The sequence below is a fragment of the Alligator mississippiensis genome, chromosome 1 (genome assembly GCF_030867095.1).
Source record: "Alligator mississippiensis isolate rAllMis1 chromosome 1, rAllMis1, whole genome shotgun sequence".
NCBI classification, from domain to species: domain Eukaryota; kingdom Metazoa; phylum Chordata; order Crocodylia; family Alligatoridae; genus Alligator; species Alligator mississippiensis.
Window position 1 is genome coordinate 76,664,729 of NC_081824.1, and position 24,595 is coordinate 76,689,323.

Consider the following 24,595-nt stretch of genomic DNA (forward strand, 5'->3'; position numbering starts at 1 on the left):
TGGACAGAGCAGGGGATGAGGCCAGCAGCGCTGGCCTCTCTCCCCACCCCCTGCTCCCTGGATGCGGCAGCAGCACAGGGTGCTGGGTGGTGGCACTCTGTCCATGGGCCCCCAGGTTATTCATGAGGAGGGGAGGCAGGTGGATGCGGACTAGGCAGATTGGGGGAAGCGGGCCCAACCCCAAAACGGTGGTGGGGAGGGTGGGAATGTCACGCCAGGCCCGGCCCAGCCCAGCCTGGCCCTGCAATGGGGGGAGGGGGGGCCGGGCCTGGCCCTGAAACAGCAACAGGTGGGGGGGGCACACCGGGCCCAGCCTGGCCCCACAATGGCAACAGGGGGGGGGGGGCGGGCTGGCCCTGCAGCAAAGGGGAGGAAAGGGGGAGTGAGCTTGGCCCTGAAGGTGAGGGTGGGGGCTGGACTCAGGCCTCTGTCCCCACCCGCACCCCTCCTCCCCCCACCCGGGAAAGGGGAAGAAAAGTGTAAATGGTAAGGTCAGACAGGTACCTGGTGAATCAGATGTCCCACAGGTTCTAATGTGTCATAATCCAATGTCTATATTGAATCCATGATTTTTTTGTGTCCAGTAGATTTATGAAGCAGTAATGCCAACTTTCATGAAAACAAAATTATGAGACTCCTGATTTCCAAGTCATATGAACTCGGACTCATGATCTCCTGATAGAGGAATCAAATATTGGGATATTTTCTTCTAGTATATGTGGAGAGCCCCAAGCTGGAAAGTCTATCAAGGCCCCTACACTGAGGGAGGGAGTGGAGCATGGGCTGGGATGAATGGGGCCCCAGGGCCAGGGTGAGTCATGCAACAGAACCATGGGCAGCTCTGTCTGTGTGCATGTGTCTGTGTGTGTGTCTGTGGGTCTGCCCCTCACTCCCAAGCCACAGCCCCGCCAGCCGCACCTCTGCCTCTCACTGCTGACCCACAGTACCCTGCATCCTGCCAGGGTGTGCAGGGCCCCGCCTCCCCAGTCCCCAAACCCACACACACACCCACAACCCCCACACCTTCACAAATAACACGCCCCCCCACCCACACACACATACTTCAAAAAAAAGCATCTCACGATTTACATTCCAAATCTCTTGATTTTTAAGAGTTTGTCTCATGATTTTTGTCACAGTGGGGTTGGCAATACTGATGAAGTGAAGTTTGCAGGCTCATCTACAAAAGGTGTTTTGTAAATTCCCTTCAAGGATTAGCATTGAGAGATTGGCAAGGAAGTGATTGCCTTATGAGAAGTGTGGATATTTTTTTCTTTGATGGATTTTTGGTGTGCATTCATTCTGGTGCACAGTTGTTGTTTGGTTTATCCTTTTTTGTTACCATGTTGGGTAAAAAATTGTTGTGTTATTTAGTAAATAAACTTAAGATATTTTATATGATTTTCCAGGTGTCAAATATTTGCTTTGAATTAGCACTCCACAAAGTTAAGAGAAGTTTGGTTGTTTTTTGCATATACGTTTTACTAAAATTAATTTCACACCCATACATAAATGACACATGCCCTTAAAGGCTGGGGGGCATGGCAACTTCCCACAGGCAGTGGTGACAGCATTGGCAGCGGGGGAATGGTGGCAGCGAGCAATAAGCTTCCACAGGCAGCCACAGCAGTGTCGGCAGTGGGAGCAGGCCAAGTGGGGAGCACCTGCAGGTGGCCGTGACAGTGTCGGCAGCAGGGGGGTGGTGGTGAGCCCAGACACTGCTGGCATCATCAGTGGCAGCCATCAGCAATTGGGGACCACCTGCAGATGGCTGCGGCAGTGTCGGCAGCAAAGTGGGGGATGGCGAGTGGTGACTGCCCGCAAGCACCACCGGCAGGGTCAGTGGCACTTTTCGCAGGGGGCGCACCACCAATCTCAGGGAGTGCACGTGCACCCATGTGAACCCCATATGCATCCCCAATGTACTCATGGCAGTTTTCTGTACCAAACAGAGCTGGGTACCAGATATTAACGTACTTGTAAATTTCTATTAAACAACTTTAAATTTAACTCAGGTTATTTTGTTCTTAGAAATCTCAAAGCATTTGAGAAACTTTTCTTAATTTTAAGGTAAGTTTAAAAAAAAGATCAGGTACCAATGGCATCACCTGGTAGACTTAGCAAAGTGTGATAGAGAGGGTATTGGTTGTTACAGGAATGGGTAAGTTTAGGAAAAAAAAATTCTGTCCCTAAAATTAGAAGAGGAACTAACTGACACTTGTGCCCTTAAGGCAACTATAGGAGGAGGATCCAAAGACATAAGTTGTGTTGTCTGTTTTTTTTTTTTCCCCTGGCTATCAGTCTTAATTATTTTTACTCAGTATATTCCAAATGGAAGGTACTGGCTTATTTTGCCTTCTTGGAAATAGAAATTGTTTTTCCTTAGAATAAGGAATGATAGTGCAACATTCTCCATGCTGCCCTGACCCTCACCTGCAGAAAACATAGTTATTGTTGAATATTTACCATATATTACAGTGTATAGGTTGATGTATACATTATATACATCAACCCCATATTTCTGTAAAATAAAGTTAGGATTTTTATATGTCTGGTGTACAAGTCAAAACTACCTCGCTGTGTGAGGCAGTGGAAGCCTGAGCAGGCTCATGGGAGAGATGGCATGCTGGATCGGGCCCCTTGTAGCTCAGGCAGCACATGGCCTGCTGGCAGCCTGCCCAGCTGGCCCTGGGAGGTCTGGGCAGAAGGACTGGGCCCCCCTGCAGCTCAGGGGCTGCCCAGCCCAGTGTCAGCTTGCCCTTGGCCACAGGGCAGGTGGGAAGGCTCTGCTGAAAGCAGGATTGAGCTCCACCCTGCCCCTGAGGCAAGCCAGCCCCTTCCCGGGCAGTGCCAGGCATTCTACCAGTCACTGGAATATGCTGAGGATACAAGCAGTGAGAAGCCTGATCCTGCTTTCAGCAGAGCTGGGCTTCCAGCACCTCTCACACCAAGACAGGGGAATGTGTATAAGTCAAGGTTTAATTTTAAGAGTTAAAAATTTGTCTTCAAAACTCAACTTGTACACCATGAAATATAGTAAATTAATTCTTTCTGTCCATTCAAACCTTGGATTTTCTGCCACTTAGGAATCTAATTGTTGTAGAAATTCTTAAATATAAAAATACCCACCACTAGGAACTGCGTTAATATTAGCAACAGATCCTACTTAGGCCACCACATAGTAATGAGTTTCAACCACTAGGGACTCCACAATCTGAAGATGAAAAGGCTCCATGTTCCATTTTAACTATCATGAACCATCCTTTTATCTCAGTGTGCCCGCCTCTGCTCAAAGAGGCGTTCCTGGGCCACCTTCGCGCGAGCAGCTAACCGGGTCTGCCCCGCTCCCGTGGGAGGGTTCCCAGAGGGTGCCCCAGGGGACAGTGGCAGCTCCCCGGAACTCACCAGCCGCGGCCCCAACGGGACCCTCAGCAGAGGGATCCCACTTTCCGCGGCCTCCAGTGCCAACACGCCTTTGGCAGGCACTTACGGGGCTCCAGCCTCCCCTACACCCCAACCAATGCCACCTTGGATAGTGGGTTCTTCAGCCCCTTATCACTGGCCTGAGGACTACGCATCCTGAGGCCCCGTTGCCCCTGTGGGCTCCCTCGCCGGCGTCCCTGCCGGCTCCTCCTCCGGCTCCCTCGCCGGCGTCCCTGCCGGCTCCTCCTCCGGCTCCCTCGCCGGCGTCCCTGCCGGCTCCTCCTCCGGCTCCCTCGCCGGCGTCCCTGCCGGCTCCTCCTCCGGCTCCCTCGCCGGCGGTTCCCGTCCCCGCCTCCTTACTGTCTCAGATGGCCAGAGCCAACTTGTGGTGATCTAATAATTACTCGTTCATTGGGCAGGCTGGTGAATAGAGAGGCGGACAAAGCTTAATGGTTGTAAAACTTTACTTACGCCGCTTGTGGTTGCAACGCAAACGGTCCGGTCGTCTGAACAACTATGTTAGTTGTTCCAGCTGGCAAGGCTCAGGCTAGCTCATCTGTCCACAAATCAAGCCGGCGGGGAAAGGGTACGTCTGGGATTGCGCTCGGCGACGGGGAGAAGAATCGATAGGTGATCAGTCTATCAATCAGCTCAGCCGCAAGTCAGATCTCTTTTAGAAGCACTCTGCAGCGTGCTCAAAGTTCTCTGACTTGGGCGGAAGTCACACGAAATTTTAAACGGCTAGCAAGCCAATTACTAGCCGCCACGTAGGAATAATTTAGAACTGGCCAATAGTGGGGCACAAATTTGCATTCGAATGGCAGGAACTCTCTTGCACCGGGGTTTTTCTGCTGCAACAGAAAACCTTTACTTTGCAAGAGGCTCTCATGTGGCGGGAAAATTCCATCGTGCCGAGGCACCAAAATCACTGGGTTGTGACACTTACCAGCTCCAGCGCTGGCTCCGCAGCTGTGATCCACGCAGCTGCGGCTCTCCTCGTCCTTGCCGCTCCCGACGCTGCTGCAGCTTACCCTTCCTAAAGCCGGGACACCCCGTGGGTGCCTGCTTCCGGCCTCGGGCTTCTCTCTGGCTCTTGCGTCCTCCTGCAGCCCCCCTGTGCTCTCGGGGCTGCGCTTTATTTCCGCTGGGTGGCTCCTCTCCCTGACGTCACTCGGCCCCAGCTGAATGTACGCGCGGCTGATAAACCACGTGGGTGGTTTCTCAGTGCGCGCACCTCTCCTGCCCTCAACTCCTGCAAGGGGTAAGTAGGTGTTTCCCCTGGGTTTGGGCCGGGGTTTCCCTCTAGCCCCGGCGTCCCTGGGACACTCAGTTTTCTGTTTCAAATTTACTTTCATCACTGGGGTGTCTCCTCTTTAATCTCTCTCTAGTTTTTTTTTTTTTTTAATGTTAAACAGAGTAGTTACAGGCATCTCTCTATACCAGGGGTGCTCAACCTTTTGGTGTAACAGGCTGGATGAATGGCAGGGGGTCCGTCTGCAGGCTGGATCAGATCCCACATGCCAGGAATAGCCCTGCGCCACCTACATTGGGCCAACCTCCAGATGGGGCTCCATATTGCCTCCCTTGGCCTCTTGCCATGAGATCAGGTCCTCGCGTTGCCTCCTCGTGCCTGTGGCAAAGTGAGCTTCTCTCAGGCCAGCCGTCACCAGCCTCCCACCTGCCCCTGGGCACGCTGCCCACCTGCTTTTCCTGCCACAACTTGCTGGAAAATTAATAAGCTGTTAAATAAGGTGGGAGGCTGCCCGTTTTTCTTTGTACCCCGATATAAGGGGGGTGTCTGCAGCTCTGTACCACCCCTACACCCCGGCCCAAGCCTCGCAGATGGCATCCAGATGTAACAAGCACACCAGCCCCACACTAGAATCCTCCTCATAGGACCCTCCTTTGGTCCCCCCACTCTGGTGGCCTACATCGCCTTCATCTGGGCTGCCGAGCTCCATGTAGCTGGATCCCTTCTCAGGCATGGTCCCTACTCAGAACCCTCAGCCTTACACAGGCCCTGGACTCACCTCAAAGGCCAGGCGGGGTCCCAGGCCCACAACTCTGGGTCCTTGTCATGTTGGGGACCTGGCCCTTTTGACCTTCTTGGTCCTGGCCCCAGCATGGGCCAGTCAAGGGGGTACTCTACCTCCGGCCTCACTAGTCTACACTTCGTCCGGGTCCCCCTTCCTGGGGAGCTGGCGTACCTCACACCACGACTGGTGCCCCAGGCTCTCACAGGGGACTCTCACTCCCCTCCTGGGGCAGCAGGTCATGGTGCTACTCCAGGTGTTACTTTCAACCCACACTCTACCTCCCAGCAGTGGAGGACTCATCGGGGTCAGGACTCATCTGTCTCGCTCTGGGGCTGAGCCTCTTTCACTCGGCCTCTTGAGCCCCTTTCACTCAGCCCCTGGCCCAAACCTCAGCCTCAGGTGTCCAGAGACATACCTGGGCCTACTCCCCTTGCTTGGGGCTCCACACCACCCCCCTCACTCGGGGCTCCAGATCTCTTCCCCTTTCTAGGGGCTACCCCTTCACTGGGGCTCCACTACTCTGCCCCTCCCTTGGGGCTAGCACACTGCACTCACTGGGGCTACGGATCTTGGCCCCCTTCACTGATGCTATCCCCTCCCTGGGGCTCCACAGTTCTGCCCCTCACCTGGGCTAGCACACCACCCCCTCACTTGGGGCCACGGGGTTTACTCCCCGGTGGGCTCAGGTGGCCATAGCCATGCCTGGCCCCAACTTTCCCTCTCAGGGTCTCGAACCCCTGCAGGGCTCAGGCGGCCTTGGCTGTACCTGGCCCCCACTCTCCCTCATGGGGTCTCACACCCCCACAGGGCTCAGGTGGCCTTGGCCGTACCTGGCCCCCACTCTCCCTCATGGGGTCTCACACCCCCACAGGGCTCAGGTGGCCTTGGCCGTACCTGGCCCCCACTCTCCCTCATGGGGTCTCACACCCCCACAGGGCTCAGGCGGCCTTGGCCATACCTGGCCCCCACTTTCCTCTGTGGGGCTTGTACCCCCTGCAACTACCTCCGATGGAACACAGACCCACCCAGAGGTGAGGGCTAGGGTTGAGGTGCCCTAACTGCCTTTCACCAGGGTGATAACTGGCCTGGCATTTCTTGGGGGCTCCCACACCACTGAGAGCCCCACCACTCCTAGCCACCCACTCCTGGCAGGGTGCAGTTTTAGGTCATGCCCAGGACCAGGAGCCTCCTGACCAACCCCTACAGCTCCTCCCTTACCTCCAGATGATACCAGCAGCCCTGCAGCCAGGCAGTGTTGTTGCCTGGCCTTCAGCAGCAAAAATGCCCTGTTTATATGGGCAGCCCCAGATCCAAAATGACTGCCCTCATCAGGCACCTGCCGGCCGCTAGCTTCTCGCCCTTAAAGTGGCAGGCACCTACAGTGTTCTGCCACAGTGCCCCACACTGCCTCCCTTGGCTCTGCACCACCCACACCACCTCCCCCACAGCATCACCTGTGCTGCTTTCCTGAGGCTCTGTGGCCCCTCCCTCAGCTCCACACCACCTATGCCACCTCCATAGGGCTCCACACTGCCCACATAACCTCCCTCAGCTCTCTCCTGCCTCCCTGGGCCTCTGCCCTGCCTCCATGCTGCCTCTGCTCAGCCCCAGCCTGCAAGATTGGGCCCTGCACTGCTTCCAGCTGGCCCCTGTGCACCTAGATTGGCCCTGGGCCACATCTACATGCTAACCCATCATGCTATTCTGCCACTGGGGCTCTTCACATGTCCAGAAATTTGGCAACAACTACTCCGCTGCTACCCCACTGCCAAATGTATGTGAACCCCTGCAGGTTGGATGGCATGGCTCCTCTGAATGGATCTGGCTTGAGTGCTGGAGGTTGAGCACGCCTGCTCTATACCATCTATTGTCACTTTATTTATGATAATTTTATACCTCAGCCTTCATTCTATGGTGCAACAAGGTGCCATTTTAAATATTATTGCTATACATATATATAGCAATGTATCAGAACATTTATATTTTGATAGCACTGATATTTTGTGGACTGAAACATTTGTACATCTTTAGGGAGAAGGGGCAGATTCTGGGAGAGGTGTGGGGTTCCTTGCTACAGTAGGGAAGAAATAAATTAATTAATTCAAGGAGCTATGGTTATTAGCTACAGCCCATGCCTTGTGGAACCCACACTGTTGTCTCTACACATAGTCCTCTTCCGAGCTAAATTTCATAACACATCATTCTGCTTGTGGAAAGCAGAATAAAGTAAGACTGCCTCCTCCATGGGTCCTGAGCAAGCCCCAGTTTCCAAGGATCACGTTCCCTTACTTCCCAATGCAGCCTTCAAACACCCAAAAATTGGAAACAAGAAAGTCCAAGGTAAATTGGGTCTCATGAATCAAATGTAGTTTATTTTCTTGTTCTCTTTGTTGTACAGTTTCTCCATCAGGCAACATGTCACAATACATTCTTTTTATTTCTTGAAACTGGCACAAACTAGTTTACATGGAGTTGAACTGATCACTGTTAACCACCAACCTCAGCCCATGTAGTTTGGATCATGTTGGAAGCATGCTTTTTGATAGCATATTTGATTTGAAAGTGGCAAGACAGCATTCATGTTGTTCCCAATCCAGCTCTTCGAGTCAATTGCACAAGGAAATCTAGAATACATTTTAGAATCAAACACAAGTTCCAAGAAGCATACTGTTGGTGGCTTGTAAAGTGGTACAATAAACAATGTGGTTGGGAGAAGGTCGCATGCAATGAACTTATTGGTATCTGCATGCCTTTGGTATGTTTTCTCAATGTAGACATACCTCAGAATGAGAAAGCAGGAAGTAAACATTTCAGTTATGGGAACTGGGTTCTGGCCATCTTGATACTAGTTTGCTGCTTAAGATGTATCATCTTTCACCTGTTGCTGCTGAGCCACCTCTTGCTTTTTTACTTTGAAAGGGCTAGGGACTGTTTGACAAGAATCTCAAATGCTAGAATTTAAGCACACAGACAACGATGATAATTATTAATAAACCATTAGGAGACAATAAAATCACTGAGTACACCTAAGCCATACTAATGTAGAACTACCAGCATGTACTTGAAAACAAGATTGTGTGTAAATAAATGATCAACAAGCCAAGGTAACTAGAGGTCAAGTTCTCTTGGATTAAAAACACCTACACATCACATTCTCCAAGCTTATCATATGTTATTGTGCAATGTAGTAATATGCATTCAATGTGTGACTTCATCTAGAAACCATGTTAGCCATTGGTTGAAAACTAATACAGTTAGGACTAGCAAGCTCAGTAATGCAACTCACCTAACTCTTCCTGTCTCTTTACTTCTTTTTAGGAACAACTTCTTGCAATTTGTAATACAATTCTGTGGCTTTCAATATATTGTTATATTCCTGTTAATTAATTTACATTCATTTATTGGACTTTAAAAATACACAAGCCCATCTGTCTGACATAACAGGACAATTGAAAAAAAAATTAAATGTGGTAACTGTTCTGAGCATTAAAGCTGAGTGATCTTTTTCACAAATAGAAATTCTATGCTTATCTGTTACATGTAATATGTATGTCAAGAAACAAAAAGGGCCAAATTTATCACTGCGGTAAGTAAAGGCAGCTAAGGCCACTTAAACCTTTGTAGGTTTGCAAATGGTAGTTTTTAGGAACATTGTTATATTAGTTAAAGCCCTAGTGTAGGTGCACTTATACTAGTGAAAAGTGTTTTTGCTGATATAGCTTATATTTTTCAGAAAACTGGTCTAAATTTAAGCCGCGCACAAGAGTATTTGTAAAGCTATGGCATCAAACCTTTTCTAAACTAGATTAGGCTTAAGAGTTTTAGGTGTTTTGTATATGTTCTGTAAGAACTATGCTTTAGTTTGTGATGTTCTTAAATTTTCACTAAGACAATACTGGTTGTCACCTTATAGTGCTGAGTTGCATAATGTTTTATATTGATGTGGGTTATAGTGTTGTTTGACCTTCCTAAGTCCCTGGTGAGAACATGTTGAGCCTGTTTCTGCAAATACATGTGTTCACAAGTAATTGAACTGAGTGGCCTCATTGGAACCGTGCCAGTAAAGTTTGTTCCATGTGCTTGTAGGATTCTTCATGAGATTCTGAAGCACATACCCTAATTGAAATATTAATGTCTCACTGGCTGGTACACCAATATGAGAGCTGTCTGTATTTCAAATAAATAGCTAAGTACAGATGTTCAAAAAGCCCCTAGCAGAAGTGCTCTATCACGCTTTACTTAATGCTCTATAACTTCGAACACAAGTGAACCAAACAGATGTTTGCTGTTCAGTGGGGGGTGGGGCAGGGCTCAGAGCCTGCCCACACACCTCCCAGGAGGCTGCTGGAGTGGCCCTTCTCCCTAGCCCCCCACCCGTGCTGCCAGCTGGTGACTGTCAGCAGCAGCTGGGGCGGAGGGGGCGGCGGGGGGAAGACCCCTGGAGCCCTTCTCTTACAGCCCCCTGAGCCACTGGGGGCTGGCCATTGGGGCTGGACCCAATGATTTTCCAAGGTCCCTTCCAGTCTTACAATTTATGAATCTATGAAGCTGCCTAGCTGGGACTGCTGTGGCAGGGAGTGACCCCCATGGCACTCCATCTGGGTTCTGCTGTGGCACAGCCCAGTAGGGGCAGCTGGGGGGATAGAGACCCCAGAGCCCTCCCCCACAGCCTCCCAGTCAGGCTGTGCCATGGGGCTGAGGAGGCTGTGGGGACAGAAACTCCCTTTCCCCACCCCATCCCATACCAGGCTGCACACTGGGCTGAGATCAGAGTTTGTCATTGATTAGGGCCAATGGGATGGGGCCAGCCCAGGCTCAGGCAGAGCAAACAAGCTCTGCCCAAGGCTAGAGCACAGCCCTGTGCAATGTGGCCTGGGATGAAAGCAGTTGTGCTCTAAGTTAACCTTTGATGGGATCTGGTACAGACATTTGTTAAAATGCTCTAGCAGAAAGTGCTTTAGCTTAGTACACATCCATCAAGGATTAATTTAGAGTGTGATCTGCCCTGTTTTAAGTGCTCTAAGAGCTGTGAACATCTATTCAGTTATGACTTTAGAGCACTTTCTGCCTGCTTAATGCACAATATGTGTAAAGTCTGTACCTAGCCAATGCTGTCAAAATATTTTAAATGTATTTATTATATCTAAGTTATAAAAATATTAATAACAAATATAGGACATTATACTTGGGGAGCAAGAATGTTATAATCTGCCCCACTAAGATGATTACTAAGCATCTAGTTTCACATCTTAATGATTTTTATTTTTTTAGAACTGCTCAGTTTTGTAAGGGAAGTAGTGCATGACTATAGCAATACAATGATTTATAATGGGAATACCATATTTTCTCACATACACCACACCCATAAATATAATGCACACCTTGGTTTTTGAAAAGCAAAATGAAGGAAAAAAGATTTCCTAATCTTCAGCTGATTTATCCTCCCTTTCCTACTTAACTAATATTAAAACCTTAGCTGTTACTGAAGGTTTCCAAGAGTGGATCTATGGTGTTGAAAATAGCTTTCCAAGGCTATGAAATCACCATCAGCAATCCTTCACAGTTGAGGTTGATTGTCTTCCATGATCGTCTTATCTGTGGGTCTGAAGATGGCTGATGAGGCCTATCCAGGATTGATAGACTCTGTTGTAACTCGGGCACACGTTTCCATGCAGGGTGGGTAGCTCTGGGTTCTTGCTTTGGTCCATGATGCACTTGTTGTGCCGTTTCCATTTTTCCATCTCCTGTTGTCATCATAAGTTTTCAAAGTACTGAGATCCTTGAAGCAGACTTTCTCCATTTGGGGTAGTCATGGGCAATAGCCTCTCACAAGTTGGTATTGATCTTACGTTTTTTCAAGTTGTCCATGAGGATGTCCTTGAAGCACTTTCTCTGCCCTCATAGGCAGCAGGAGGGAGGGTGCTAGTGGGACTCAGTCCCGCCAAATGCAGGGCAGTAGGTATGACCAGAGGGCAGCCTGGCCACAGGCTGCTGCTGCAGAGGTGGAGGGGCACACACACTCAGATACCCTGCACAGCCAGGATCACAGCCGGCTCAGCAGGCAGGGAAGTTTCTTTTAATCTGCTTTCTTTATGACCCCTGGGCTTGCAGGGTGGGGGGGGAGGGGGGAAGAGACCCCCACACAGTGCAGGAGGGAATGGAGTAGGGGCACAGGCGAATCATTCAAGATTCACCCCTGAACCCTCGAGAGGGTTCAGAAGACAGTCAGTCATATGGTTAAGGACGTGCAGGCAAAGCCCTACAAGGAGAGATTGAGGGCCCTAGATCTCTTCAGCCTCCGGAAGAGAGGACGCTAATGTTGGTGTGTCTGTCTACCCACTGGATTTGAAGAATCTTCTGCAAGCAGCATTGATAGTACTTCTCCAGCAATTTGAGGTGTTTCCTGTATACTGTCTGTCTCAGCTCAGTACAGTAAGGTGGGTGGGGATCAGAACTGCTTGATAAACCATGAGTTTGGTTTCAGCTCTGATGTCATGATCTTCAAACACCCATTTCCTCATGTGTGTGAAGGCTGCACTTGCACATCTGTGGCAATGTTGGATTTCTTCATCAATGTCAACCTTCTGCAAGAGATGGTTTCTGAGGTATGGGAAATAGTCAGTGTTCTCAAGAGTCTCATTGGTCGCGTCTACACTAATGGCAGACTGTGTAGTTGTTACTGTGCAGTCGTTTAGTACTTCCTTAATCAAGTACTAAATGACTGTGCAGTAACCAGCATTACTGCACAGTACCATCATTGCACTTTTTTAGATGCTACTGTGTAGTAGCAATGAACTATTATGCAGCAGCTCATTCCTACTGCACAGTAGTGTCACCATTGTGGTTCGTGCCTGGCAATGCTATGGTGCTGTAGCAATGAGCTACTGCACTGTAGCATCTCATGTATATGCACGCATTGTGAATCTGAATTACTGGAGCTTGTTGATGGAGGACCTTACTCTTCTGAATGTTAAGCATCAGTCCCATTTTCTTGTATGCCTCAGTAAAGATGTCAATTCTTTGCTGATGGTCTGCTTCTGAGTGAGAATACACTACAACATTATCAGTGTACTGGAGCTCGATGATTGAGTTTGAGGTGGACTTGGTTTTGGCTCAGAGTCAGCTGAAATTAAACAGTTTACCATTCATTCGGTAGTTTAGTTCAATTCCAACTGGAAGCTTGTAGTAGCACAGTAAGGAATATCAAGAGGAGAGTGTTGGAGCAATGACACAGCCTTGCTTAACTTCCATCAAAGGGGTCTGTGATAGATCTGTCATTGAGAACCATCACTCACATACCATCATGAAGCAGGCAAAGAATGGTGATGAATTCTGGTGGATATCGGTACTTCAGAAGGATCCTTCACAGTGCTTCTTGGTCGACAACTGAAGGCTTTCATGAGGTCAAAGAAAGCCACATACAGAGGTTTATGTTGTTCCTAGGATTTTTGCTACAGCTGGCAAGCAGTGAAGATCATGTCAGTTGTGCCTCTTGATGCCCTAAACCCACAGTGAGATTCCAGGAGAAGCTCTTCAGCAAGTGGAAGGAGATGGTTCAGGAGGGTTCTCACAATGAACTTTCCTGTGGTGGACAGCAAAGTGATCCCTCTGTAATTTCCAGTCATTAGATCTCAGGCTGTGAAAAAGGAGGAGAGAGATTAGGAACAGGTAGCAGACAACAAAATTGCTCTAAGGAAGATTAGTTTGACTAGTGGAAAATAAAGACTGTTAAGATGGGAAGATGATCATTAACAGCCCAAGAATAATAAGCTGTTTAGTCAATTAATTCCCTCAGCTACCTGATTAGTAATTCAATAGCTCCCGCACTATGGCAAGAATCAGGGCAGGGTGCTTCTATCCAGGTCAGAAAATCAACTTCCCACTTAATATAACCTACCCTCATTTTGGGACAAAAGGTGTTTGTTGAATGTGAGAAAGTATGGTAATTCACTTGAAAATTATTGTTTGGCTATAATGGTTAACATGTAATTTGTATGAGAATTAGAAGTGAATTACTTGCCAAACTTTGGCAACTAGAGTACTAATTTTGAACTAGTAACTAGAATCAGTATTGTGGCCCCATATGAATACATATTGTCCAGTTTCCTTAAAATATATTGAATCTGGAGAATTGGAATTGTGACAATATTTCTCAGCCATGTTTTTTTGAAGCATTCCTTTATTTATAACAGACTGGACACCTGAATATGGTTGGTGGCACTGTTGTGTTTATAAGTAGGGATCTACCTAAATCGAGCTGGAAGTGTACTGTGCAGCAGCTCCTTTAATCTTGCTTTTTTTCAGTGTGGCCCACCCCCATTGATTGCCAGAGAGACTTCAGCAGCCCTGCCACTTGCTCCTGATTGGCCAAAAGGCAAAACCATGGTTTTAAAAATGCTGAGTTTTTTGCCTCCTGGTTGATCAGCAGCAAGCAGCAGGGCCTCTGGGGCTTCTCAGCCAATCAGTGGCAGGAGACAAAAACTGCAGTTTTTGCCTCCTGGCTGATCAGGAACGAGTGGTGGAGCTGCCAGGGACCCTTTGCCAGTCAGTGGGGGTGGAGAGGGGCACAGTGAAAAGAGCAAGATTAAAGGAGCTGTTGAGCAGCATCCTTCTGGCACAATTTAGATAGATCCCAATTTATAAGGGGCTATCAGGCCCAAGAGATGATAAGATATCAAGAACACCCTAATTAACTGTTAGTTAACTGTCATTAAACAATGTGGTGTGTATTTTGTATTTAGTTACTCCTTTCTTTGTCACAACTAACATTTAAAATCTTGTTAATCTTTTATAAAAGCCATGCGATTAGGAAGAAAAATAAGTAATATTTTGTGTTTAAATGCTTTAAAGATACTATTTTAATGAACTTTCACTTCCTTTCTCCTTAACTATAGAGAGGGTTTTTAATACATCTGTCCAGATAGTAACAAATGCTGCCTTTCAAGGAGAGAGAGAGAAGTTAGTGGAAAGGATATGGAAGATCCCTGTAATAGTTCAAGCATCATATATCTGTTTGTTATATTATGTACTGTGTGACTACCATGGGTTACTTCACATGCAATGGAAAAGGGACAATGACTTTAGTTTGCCCCTTCACTCAAAACTAACAGAACAATAAAAGTACCATTCCCATTTATAGTTTTCCTCTGACCATGCTGAAATCTAGCACCTGGCTGGTTCTTCATCTTATAACCTCATCGTATGTCAGGTAAGAAACAAAAACAAGACCTTTACAACAGTATGAGTGTTTTGCAACAGAAGAATTGCCCTACTTTTTCTTTAGTAAATAAAATAGTGAAAACCAATAGCTGGCATTTGCCACAGGGTGCCTCCAGTCTAGTGAGGGATGCCTTAAATCTAAAAGCCACTGGTTTAGATGGTAGTGTGCTGTTGTTCCTCTTCAAGTTTGATCTTCTTTTTTTAAAGAAAAAGTCATGATGGTGGAGACAAACAACAAAAATGTAAAATTCACCTTCAGTCTGTAGTGCTGACTTTCACTTGCAACCTCACTGCCAGAAAAGCATTAACTCAGAGTGCTGTCTTAGCTATGAGACCAAGCCAACTTTTACTAGGATCTGCATGTTTAAAGTATTGCTTTTAGCTTCCATTCTTGGTCCCAGACTCACTGCCTTGTTTTCTAATAATGGTGTTATCTTGGCTAGCTAAGCCATATGGACAACAGACGGCAGAAAGTTCAGGATATAAAAGAGAAGAAGGTAAAGAACAAATATGGCATGTGAATGAGATAGTAGTATGAACTCAAATTCATGTTTTAGGTTTTGTTCAGGACTTAGCTGAAACTCCTGGAAGTGCTGGGTTATTTGGTTCCTGTTTCTGGCTTAGTCTGATCAAGAGCAAGAAGTGATGATGGTGGAAGCCAAGGCAGTGAGATGTTGCAACACATACACATACATGCATACTGTTTTTTTACACATGTATTATATGCATCATGCTGGTGTCAGTCACATTCTTTCCCATTTCTAGAATGCTTGAGATCCTTTTGTAAACTTTTGACCTTACTAGAAGCCTTGAAAGCTCCTTATCACAGTTTTCTCCAATTTTAATAATCTAATCTGTAGCTTTTTTGTCTCTAACTCTTGATAGTTTCCAATTAGGCATGAAACAGACTGTTGGAATTTTTATTTCATTTGGCAACTTAAAGTAAAGGCCTCTGCACAACAGCACCTATTATTAGATTTTGGGGATTTGCTGTGCTTTTATTTTTAAAGCTTTTGTAATTAGACAAATTAAGCTAAACATTTTAAGAATGAAATCCTAGTTCTGTTGAACTCAATGGCAAATCTCTTACTGAATTCCATGGGGCCCCAACTCCTTACCATTGCTAGCGCAGGATGTGTTTAAACTTGATCACCAAAGTCTTTTATGACTGCAACAGATGTTTCTTCTTTTAGACCAATGGAAAGCCACTGATCATCTACCACCCTCTAAAATAAAAATAAAAGTGTTCACTTACAGCTTGATTCCAGGAATACAAACCAGATTAGCAGCCACAGGATTTATACTTAGACATAGACTCAATTGTTTATTTTTCCCAAAGAGCAATGCAGATACGTGTTTCAATAACAAAGTATTAAGTTGTGTGCTCCTTCACTTATGACTGATATGTAAAAATGGTCAAATCAATTGGCATGACATAGTATTTATTTTAATCTATAACTGCATAGTGTTATCTATCTTCCTATAGATTACTGTATTTTTGTTCCTATTATGAACATCATGCTATCACCACATGCTTTGGTCAATAATTTATCATTCAAATCAACTATAATCTGATAAATAATACTCTTATGGCTAGAAAGCAATGTTCAGTCTGAAGAACTGAAGATATTAGACATTATCTAGTTCTTATCAAAGTCACTTATGCAGGTATGTGAAAATTAATTTCTGATAAGAAAACAGCACAAGTGTTTTAAAGCTCCTGGAAAAATCTAGTGTACAGAAGGAGAGGAGATTATTTTACACTGATGCTTTTTAGTAGATGAAACAAGAAGCTTGATCTGGGACATTTTAAAATTGATAACTGGTTTGAAGTTCTTCACACTTTCAAGATGGCAAGTAATTTAGTAGCTCTTCCTCAAAAAAAATAGCATTGCCCAATAGGCTGAGGAGATTATATTCAGGCTTGTTAGAAATTATACTTCTATCCCTGTAGGTATCTTTTCCTTCCCCCAAACAGTACTCTTGCCTTTTCTCATTTCTACTCAGCGTAGGGGCTGCACAGGGGTGCACATGCACCCCCTGAGAGCGCTGGTGCACCTTCTGACAGCTAGCATTCCCTGCTTAGGCAATGGGCTGGGGGGACAGGTGGGAGCTGGTGCCTCCCCCTCCCCCCGAAAGCGCCAGCCACGGAGTGAGGGTACCAGAAGAAGCACCACTGGCCCTTCCAGACATGCCACTGACACTTCTGGGTCGGCCGCAGGTGGACTTCCCCCAGTCTGCATGATCAGCCATGGGGCGACCTCCACCCTGGTCACTGACTGGCCGCTGTGGGGGGCAAATGCCCCCGTCTGACTCAGGAGGCACTAGTCGCCAATGTTTCTACTCATCTCTTAGCTAAGCTTGGGAGTTGATGACATTCCAGGACAAAAGATGAAGAACCACCTGTGTTGTTAATGTCCAGAAAAAAAACCCAGGTTCTTTGTGACAAATTCAGCATGTTTGCATTGTTGTCTTGGTTGGCATAAGGATAAAAAATACTTCTTTCCTTTTTTTCTTCTGCTTTTTCTGAGATTGGTTTGGCTATAGATCACTGCCTCAGGTGTTCTGCAGAAAATATATTCTGGAGGTATTTGGTATCTTAATTTTTAAATGTATGCTCCCAGTTAGGACTCCCTTTCTACTCTGGAGCTTATCTGGTGTTGAGATCAAACAGAGGCTCAGTTCTGGATTCTGGTTTCTTTTCCTCATGATGGCATTCTGGAAGGTGATGTTTCTATTAGCCCTTTCTACAACCTTCTAGGTAAGGAAGTTATTTCTGCGCCTCTTCCTTTATAAGGAAAATGGTATTTAGACCTAATTTTCTTTACCTTTCCAAATAGGTCACTAGCTTTTCTAGCGTGGAAAAAATGTTACCTGTGGCCCCTATGGCTGTGCATGGAGGGTTTGCACTATACTCCCACCAAAAATGTAAGTGGACGGGCAGAAAGCGCAATATACTAACTTGTAGACAGACCCACTGACCTAGTAAGCTTCACAGGACCTGTGGCGTTCCCAATATAGGCCATTTCCTAATGCAGAAAAACAAACCTGGAGCGCAGCTGGGAAGCTAGTCTTAATCTCATGAAGCAGTATTCAAGGAGGATATAAAAGAAACAAATATTCAGCCTGCTATGTTTACTGAATGTGTTTAAGGAGCAGACTTATACAACATAGCAACAGGGGATTATTCAATTTTTGCCCAAGACTGGACTTTTCTGTATATATCTGTATATGAATTACTTTACAGCTGCAATTGCCCTAACCTAGGTATGTGAGGAAAGGATAAGAAGAATGCCAGTGTAAATTAGCCACTGGCATCATAATCTTCATACCCTGCATCTCTGTTCAGACTTCATTTAGATTACAGTGATTAAAACAGCAGGGATTTCCTGTACCCTGATTATAGCAGCATTCTCACTGGGTATGTCTACATGTGCAATTAATGTGCCTGAATTTTCTGAGAAGACCCAATCTGGGAGCCAATCTCCACATGGCTGTGACCCAACAGTCCTGGCTACTGGGAGACCTCCTGGACACATGGGGATCGGGACAGGTCCCAATCCCCATGTGGCACAGAGACAGCTGCCTCTGCAGCCAGCACAGCTCACCCCCACATTGGGGTTTAGCAAGGCAGCAGCAGGACTTCTGCTGCCTGGGGTGACCAGGAGCAAATTGTTCCTGGTCAGAATCTACACATGCACTACTGCACAGTAGCTAATGCACCGTTAATCTAGTACCTGTATTTCCTGGTTATAGCAAATAGTGTATTAGCCAAATGCACAGTAAATCCTGCACATGTGTAGACTGTGATGCTTTACAGAGCATTAGATTAGTCTAGTGCACAGTAAAGCATCTTGTGTAGATATGCCCACTATTGCTTTCATTGGTGGAAATGTTTTGATGAATGAATTTAGCATAGATGAAACACTGAAATACTTGTTTCACTTCATATCTACTTCTTGGGAGACTTTTTTTTGTGGTCATGTATCTGTGGGCTACATGCTGCGTGTCCTCATATGTAGGGATGCAGGTCCCAGCCAGGCTATTTCAGCTCTGACTGTTTCTCTTCAGATGAAAAGATAGTGGGGAAACAAAGACATGAATGACTGTATTGTCATTTAGGTGGGGTTGGTGGTCCTGGTTTCCCACAAATTTACCCCCCCCCCCATATATACACACACTCAAAAGCTTTAAAAATTTATGTATGTGTAATCCACATATAGTTTGTTGGCTGCTGCAAAGTTTCCAATGTCACCATCTGTTGCAACAACTAAGAATAAAAACTGGTTTTTTTTACAGATTCACAGAAGCTTATGGCTGGGAGGGACCTCATGAGATCATTGGGTCCAGCCCCTCTGCTCTAGGCAGGAAAGACTTCTGGGGTCAAATAACCCCTGCAAGGTATGCGTCCAGTCTCCTTTTGAAGATCTCCAAGGTAGATGCCTGTACCACCCCTGCTGTTTCAGAGTCTGGTCACATGAACTGTAAAGAAGTTTTCTCTTTTATCTAGTCTGAAACCTCCTCCTAGGAGTTTCTGACCATTGTTCCTGGTTTTCCCTGGGGGTGCTTTGGTGAATAGTTGTTCGCCTAGCCTCTGATGCTCTCCCCTGATATATTTATAAGCTGCCACCAAATCCCCCCAAAGTATTCTATTCTTTTCTAGGCTGAACAGTCCCATATCTGTCAGCCTTTCCTCGTATGGCTTGCTCTTCTGACCTCTAATCATACAAGTGGCTCTTCTCTGCACTCTCTCAAGCTTTTCTACATCCTTCTTGAAGTGTGACACCCAGAACTGGACACAGTACTCCAGCTGCAGCCTCACCAATGCTGAGCAGAGCAGGAGAATAACTTCCTTAATTTTGCTGAAGATGCATTGGTTGATGCATGCCAGCATATCGTTTGCTCTTCTAACTGTAGCATCACACTGATGGCTCATATTCATTTTATGGTTAATTATGACCCTCAGGTCCCTTTCAGACATGGTGCTAGTTAGCATAGCACCACCAAGCCTGTAAGTTTGTTGCAGATTTTTCCTCCCCAGATGGAGTACTTTACACTTCTCAGTGTTGAACAGCATCTAGTTCTGGTCCACCCATCTAACTAATCTGTCTAGGTCCACCTGGATCGTCAGTCTACCCTGAGGCGTGGCCGCACTTCCCCGAAACTTAGTGTCATCAGCAAACTTTGCCAGTGTGCTTTTCACCCCCACGTCCAGATCACTGATGTAGATCAGTGGCTCCAAACCGTTTTTTGCCATGACCCTAAACCTGGGACATGACCCCTGCCCCCGACTCACTCATGCCCAGCAGCACCATCAGAGCCCGGGACTGGCCAGGATCTCGGGGGGCAGTGGTGGCGAGAGCCATGCGGACCATGTTCCAGGAGAGCCCCACAAGCAGGAAGGGCGGAATGAGGGGCAAACCTCCCACAACCCTGATTTGGGTCATGACTCGAGGTTGGGAGCCACTGATGTAGATGTTGAAAACCCCCACTGGCTGCCTTCCTCCAGGTGAACACAGATCCGTTTATTTGTACTGGACTGGGTCCGACCCTGCAGCCAGTTTCCCACCCATCTGACCGTTGAATTGTTGAGCCGACAGTCCCCTAGTTTTACCTTGAGAGCTTTGTGGGACACCAAGCCAAAGGCCTTCCTAAAGTCCAAGTAAATGATGTCAACCTCATCTTCCATATTCAGGTGGTGAGTAACCTGGTTGTAGAAGGAGATGAAGTTAGTCAGATATAACCTACCCAAGACAAAGCCGTGCTGGCTGTCATTCAGAATTTTGCCTTCTACTAGCTTATTGCATATGGAGGCCTTGAGAAATTTTTCCAAGATTTTTCATGGGATTGAAGTCAGGCTGATTAGCCTGTAGTCCCTAGGTCCTCTCTCCTCCTCTTCTTTAAGACGGGCACAACATTGGCCCTCTTCCAGTCTTCTGGGACCTCTCCTGAGTGCCACGAATTCTCCAAGAGGTTCGCTAGCAATCCTGCGATGACTTTGGCTAATTCGTTCAGCACTCTTGGAAGGAGCTCATCGGGTCCTGCTGATTTATAGATACTCAGCCTCTCTAGCTGTTCTTTCAGCAGCTCTACATTGACTGTTGGTTGGTGATCATCCCTACTGTGACTACCCTGCATCATATTTGCATTCGATAGGCTATCACTCTTAGACTGGTGGAATACAGATGCAAAGTACACATTTAGGAGTTCAGTTTTTTCCTCAGTGTCAGTGATCAGATGTCCACATGCATTGAGCTGTGGTCCCACATTTTTCACTGCTTTTCCTCCTGTAACCTATGTACCTATTGAAGGACTTCTTATTGTCCTTGATTTTGGTTGCTAACCTGAATTCAGTCACTGCCTTTGCTTTTTTAATCTACCCCCTACAGGTGTGGGCCAATCTTATGTAGTTCTCCTTGGGGTCTATTCCCAGCTTCCATCATTGGTAAGCCTCCCTTTTCTTTTTCAAAAGATCTTCAACTTCCCTTGAGCCAAGTGCTACTTTTTGTGTATAGGTATGGACAACTTCTGTACACCAAGAATCGTATCCTTGAGGAACGACTACTTTTCATCCACACACTTTCCCTGCAGTCCACAATCCTGTAGGGCATTACACACTAAAACCCTTAGCTTACTGAAGTCAGCTTTTTTAAAGTGAAGAATTTGTGCCTTACTGGCAGATTTCTCAGCCTTACGATGGAAGTGAAAGTGATAGTGTCATGGTCACTGTCACCTAGTTTATCCTCTATCTTCAGATCGCTCACCAGGTCATCCCTTTTGGTCAATACTAAATCTAGGATCGCATTTCCTCTGCCTGGCCCGTATACTTCTTGAGATAGGTAGAGCTCATTGATACACATCAGGAATCTATGCGACCAGTCAGATCTGGCCGAGTGTTCTTCCCAGGAGATGTCTGGGTAGTTAAAGTCACCCATAATGACAATATCCTGTGCTCTCACAGCCTCTTCTAGTTCTCTGAAGAATTCCAGATCTAGCTCCTCATCTTGATTCAGAGGTCTGTAATATATTCCTACAGTGAAGTCCCTTTTGCTGTGTCCCCTCCGTATCTTGAGCCAAGTTGCCTGCCCTTAGTACCAATTTCAGCTTCCAAGGAGGTGTACTGCTCTTTTACATATAGAGCTATACCTCCACCCTTTTTCCCTATGTGATCCCTCCTATGCAGGGTGTAGCCCTTTATAGCTACAGTCCAATCATGGGTAGAGTCTCACCAGGTCTCTGTTATCCCTATGATATCATAGTTCCTGCTGGAAATCAGGAGGGCCAGTTCCTCCTGTTTGTTCCCCATGCTCCTGGCATTTATGTACAGGCATTTGAGCCCTCCACTGGAGGTCCTTGGTTTCCTGTCATGTTAAGGGAGCTCCATTCCCTCAGCTCATGCTGTAATGTCCTTCCTGTCATCTCCTGTTGCAATGGTTGTTTGTTTGTTAGCCCCTGGTCTTGTTCCGTTCGTTGTTCCCTCATCCCTTAGCAATCTTAGTTTAAAACTTTGTCAAGGAAGTCTGCAATCCTTGCCGAGAAAAGAGCCTTCCCCTTCATCATGAGGTGGATACCGTTCCTTCCCAAAAGACCTATGTCTCTGTAGTGCATGCTGTGATCCAGGAAGACAAAATCCTCTCGGTAGCACCATCGCTGGAGCCTTTAGTTCACCTCTTCGATACATCCATCTCTCCTAGGCCCGCAGCCTGCAACTGGGAGGACATAGGAGAAAACTACCTGCACTCCCAAGCCCTTAAGCCCAGCCCCGAGAGACCTGGATTGCTCTGAGCTATGTCATTTGTGCCCACATGTATGAGGAGCATGGGATAGTGGTTGGAAGGCTGGATGAGTTTAGGAATCCTCTCTGTCACATCCCAGATACAGGCCTCTGGGAGGCAGCAGACCTCATGGGCCAGGGGGACAGAGTGGCAGATCGCTCCCTCTGTCCCTCTCAGGAGGGAGTCGCCCACTACAACCACCCTGCGTCTCTTCTTAGGGGTGGCAGCTAGCTGTCTCCCCTCATCCAGAGCTAGTGATTCTGCTAATGTCCCTTCTGGTGGTGTGAGAGGTGCATACCTATTGCTCAGTTCCAAGGGAGAAGTGCCCCGGTACTGCATGTCTTGGAACCTGAGACGACTATCATAGATTTCCAGGATTGGGAGGGACCTTGTAGACCATTGAGTCCAACCCCCTGCTCAAGTCAGGAAAGAGTGCTGGGGTTAAATAACCTCAGCGAGGTGCTTGTCTAATCTCTTCTTGAACACCTCCAAGGTAGAGGAAAGCACCACCTTCTTTGGAAGCCCATTCCATATTTTGGCAACCCTCACCATAAAGAATTTCGTCCTGATATCCAGTCTAAACCTACTCTCCTTTAGTTTGTGGCCGTTATTTCTAGTAACCACGAGGGACACCCTGGTAAACAGAGTATCCCCTGTTGCCTGCTGACCCCTCCCACCCCCACCCTGGGATGAGTTTGTAGACAACTACAAGATCACCTTTCAGCCTTCTCTTGTGGAGGCTGAAGAGATTCAGGTGTCTCAGTCTGTCTTCATAGGACCTTACCTGCAGGCCCTCAACCATATGAGTAGCCCTTCTCTGAACCCTCTCAAGGTTATCCACATCCCTCTTGAAGTGTGGTGCCCAAAACTGGATGCAGTACTCCAGCTATGGCCTGACCAATGCTGCATAGAGGGGAAGTATCACCTCCCTAGACCTGTTTGTGATGCACCTACTAATGCAAGAAAGAGTGTGGTTAGCCTTACTTATTACCTCATCACATTGGCAACTCATGTTCATCTTTGTGTCGACTAAGACTCTGAGATACCTTTCCACTGCTGTGGTACTCAGAATAGTACTTCCCAGTCTATAGGTGTATTGGAGATTCTTTCTCCCCAGGTGCAGCACCTTGCACTTATCCTTGTTAAACTGCATCCTATTCTGATCCGCCTACTTCCCCAGTCTATCCAAATCTGCCTGGATTTGCTCCCTGCCCTCCAGTGTGTTAACTATACCCCATAGTTTGGTGTCATCTGTGAATCTGGGCAGAGTGCTTTCAACCCCATCATCCAATTCACTGATGAAGATCTTGAACAGCACTGGTCCAAGGACAGAGCCCTGGGGGACATCACTGCCCACATCTCTCCAGGGAGAAACTGCCCCATCCACCACCATTCTCTGGGTATGTCCCATAAGCCAGTTTTTCACCCACCTTACTGTGAAAAAATCCACATTACAGCTACTCAGTTTGCTTGTTAGAATTGGGTGCAACGCTGTGTTGAAAGCCTTTTTAAAGTCCAAGTAAATAACATCTATCTCCACCCCTGCATCTAAGCACTTTGTGACCTGGTCATAAAAAGAGACCAAGTTAGTCAGGCAGGATCTGCCTGCTATAAACCCATGCTGGTTTCCCCTTAATATTGTATTACTTGCTGGCCCCCCACAAATGTGATCCTGTATGATTTCTTCTAACGCCTTGCCAAAAATAGAGATGAGGCTAACTGGCCTATAATTATCTGCGTCCTCCTTCCTCCCCGTCTTGAAAATAGGGACCACATTGGCCCTTTTCCAGTCTTCTGGTACCTGTCCTGAGCACCATGAGCACTCAAACAGTTGCGCCAATGGTTTCACTATGACATCAGTCAATTCCTTTAGTACCCTTGGGTGAAGATCATCAGGACCTACCGACTTAAATATGTCCAATCCCTCCAAGTGCCCCTTTACTAGGTCAGCGCTAACCATAGTGGACTGGTATTTCTCTCATCTCAGACTGAAGTCTTACTGGGAGGTGTGTTTGTATCCATGTCAAGGAACACAGATACAAAGAAGCCATTTAAAAGCTCCGCTTTATCCATCCTGTCTGTTATGAGTTGACCTAGACCATTCTGTAGAGGCCCTATGTTACTGTGTGCCTTCTTCTTGCT

The 24,595-nt window shown here is 46.9% G+C and overlaps 1 long non-coding RNA gene across 1 annotated transcript; it reads right to left on the reverse strand.

The window, feature by feature from the left end:
- Positions 1 to 7,809: 7,809 nt before the first annotated feature.
- LOC109285544 (uncharacterized) lies at positions 7,810 to 20,377 on the reverse strand. Its single transcript, XR_002093295.2, has 3 exons — positions 20,293 to 20,377; positions 15,797 to 15,904; positions 7,810 to 13,095 (listed from the first exon to the last, which is right to left on the reverse strand). It is a non-coding gene; the product is annotated as an uncharacterized LOC109285544 (long non-coding RNA).
- Between the last annotated feature and the right edge of the window lie 4,218 nt (positions 20,378 to 24,595).